Raw genomic sequence first — 2,910 nt, forward strand, 5'->3', positions numbered from 1 at the left:
TTTTTTCAATTTGATATTGCTGATTTACAACAGTGTATGAATATGATTCAAAATCTAAGATATATCAATGACTTTGGAACTATTTTTTGACTGGCGGAAGAATTTGGGTACTTTACTGTTTCAGTTGATGAATTTGATCCCATCATAGTTCTCTTCATAAATGGCGATTTATTTTTAAAATGAGCTGGCTGCGATACCCTTTTCTGGTCAGATATGGAATGTCAGATATATATCCTATCCAATGATAGTAAACATTTGACTTTCTAATTTCACGTTTATTTTTTAGGATTTTTTTAAGTGCCATTCTAACACACAATTAAGTCTATGGAGAATGTTTTACCCGCGTGACACCACCACCGGAGGGCCGCTAAAATGCTACAAGTATAAGCTTACTTCAAGAATTATACCATTCATGAGTTTACCAATTGTCTGTGTATTTATCGTCATTGCAAGGTCAATCTTCGGTCGCAATTAATACCGATCCCATATCTCTTTTGGTAAACATTGCATTTATAAGAGAGTCTTCCCGTCGTGTGCAGTACAGAAGCTTTTTAACGAATATAAAAATTGGTGTGTTATATTGCGTCATGAAATCAAATCTTTTTCCGGGTGCAATATGGATATCAAATTTGTTTAACCGAAATTCCAGCAATACGAAAATCGATGCACAAACTGACGCGCTAAAAAGAAAATAAAATAAAAAGCAGGTATACTACATTTTTGAAGGTGTAAATTTATAATAAAAAAGAGACTTGAATGCCAGAAAGCGATGAGGCTTTGTCGCCGGCTCGCCGCACGCATTTTTTTCCTGAATGGGTTCTCCCCTCCCTCCTCCCTCTCTCCATCTCTCTCACTCTCTCTCTCTCTCTCTTTTACTCTCTCTCTCTCTCTTTCTCTGAACAGTCCAAATTAATTATCAAATGTGGATTTTTTTTTTAAAGAAAAAAAAGCTTTGTCATCAAACGCACATCAATATCTTAATTGATATGTTCTGTCTGCGACGCACAAGAAAAGTTTCAATGCGAATGTTTTAATTAATATTTGCAATATATGTCACTAGTGCCAATACCTACAATTATGATTACACTTAATTTTGATGTCAAAGCAATAGTAATCTTGAAACACGATAATCTTCACCATCATCATCGCCATTATTACTTCTATTCCATGAATTAAATATGATGATTCGGGATGACATAAAGTATAAAGAGTGTACAGGTTTCACAGTACACGATATATGTTTGTGGGCATGTGTTGGTCCTTTTAAACTCGATCTTTGAATAAGAGTGTTCTTGTCGTCTTCTGGAGATTTCACTGAATTCTAGATACACCATTAACTTTTTCTGGGTGTAGGTATGTGGAATATCTGCTCCCCTTAGATTCGAATAATGTAACTTCTAAAATCCTGAAATAGTTTCGAATACTATAGTATTCGTCAAAAATATATTCTCCTCAGAATAAATACAAATGCAACAAAAAAATATTACTCATGGTCTGACATTTGAGGTAACTGAAAATTCGTTCAGAAGTTTAATCGATACTTTGAACACACATTTAAAAATTTTAAGAGCAAATGTCATTGCTGACAATTTTGCTTTGAAACAATAAAATAGCGATGCTGGCAATAACATCATCCCCATAAAATTAATCATCGTTTAAAGATTAACACCTGTGTTGACATGATTTTGTTTTCATTCAAATCAATATTGAATTCAATTTCCGTCAGATCAATAAAAATGAAATAAGATGGTACATTTATTCAGAAAAATAACTGATATATCTCCAGAGAAAATTAAAATTTGTTCAACCTAGTAATATCAGTTCCAAAGGGAAAAGCTTTAATAATAAACTTTTACATAATGTTGAGATGCTTTCGTTGAACAATACAAATAGCAAAATCAAAATGAAGAATTTTGAAACGTGGAATGCTTAGAATATTGAAGATCAAAAGTTATCAGTTTCCTTATTATTGAATTTATCATTATTACTCTTATCTTTTATCTTCGTAATTATTATCCTTATTTTGATAATAATTATTGTTATTATTATAATCATTATCATCATCATCATAATTTCGCTACTACTCCTTCGTTAAGCAAAAAAAAGACAGGTAAAGAACGAAAAAAAAAAAGAACGAAAGACCGATTAATATAGGGTGGTAATATAAAAGCTTTCAGTAAATGCTTTCGATAGAACTTGCAAATTTTGAGAATGTACTCCCAATTGAGTCTGGTAGAGGAGTGTCAAAGGGGCATGCAGTCGGGACCTGCAGTGAGTGGCGCTGTGGTACTGTTTGAAATAAAGTATACCCCTATACGAAGAATATCGATCATTCATGATACCCTGTGGAAATTTGGTCTACGATCATCGCCAGGTTATCGTATCATGCTAATTGTACGATCTCCTTAGAGTGGCGTACGTACGATCGTACGATGTTCGTAGTGATTCATGATCATTGTTAGGTATATGCTTTTCTTTGACGAAAAAGTTCGATTTTTTCAATATCGTAGTATATCATATCCATTAAATATGTCGTGGTGGCATCGTAAGATCAGCCCAGGATACAAATCCCCCTCCCCTTTCCATCTCTCTCTCTCTCTCTTCTTCTTCATTCTTTGGCTGTTGGTCAATCTTCGAGGCATTGGTCCTTCTCTTACTAGTTGCCCAGTTAATATTAAATTATTGATTGCGACAATATTTATTTGCTGCACCTGCATATCTCTAACACGTACCATAAAACAGAAAATAAGGGTACAAAATTACGGTTTCGTAATATTGTTTTGACCTCAAATTAACATGGAGAATGATTTGTTTATTATAATAAACCAAGGCAAGTCAATAAAGATGCAACAGAATCGAGATCCCGATTTGTATAAATACATGGTTAGTTTTGAGTAACAATCCGTCGAT

The sequence above is a fragment of the Lytechinus pictus genome, chromosome 7, assembly GCF_037042905.1.
Source record: "Lytechinus pictus isolate F3 Inbred chromosome 7, Lp3.0, whole genome shotgun sequence".
In the NCBI taxonomy this organism is placed as follows: Eukaryota; Metazoa; Echinodermata; class Echinoidea; order Temnopleuroida; family Toxopneustidae; genus Lytechinus; species Lytechinus pictus.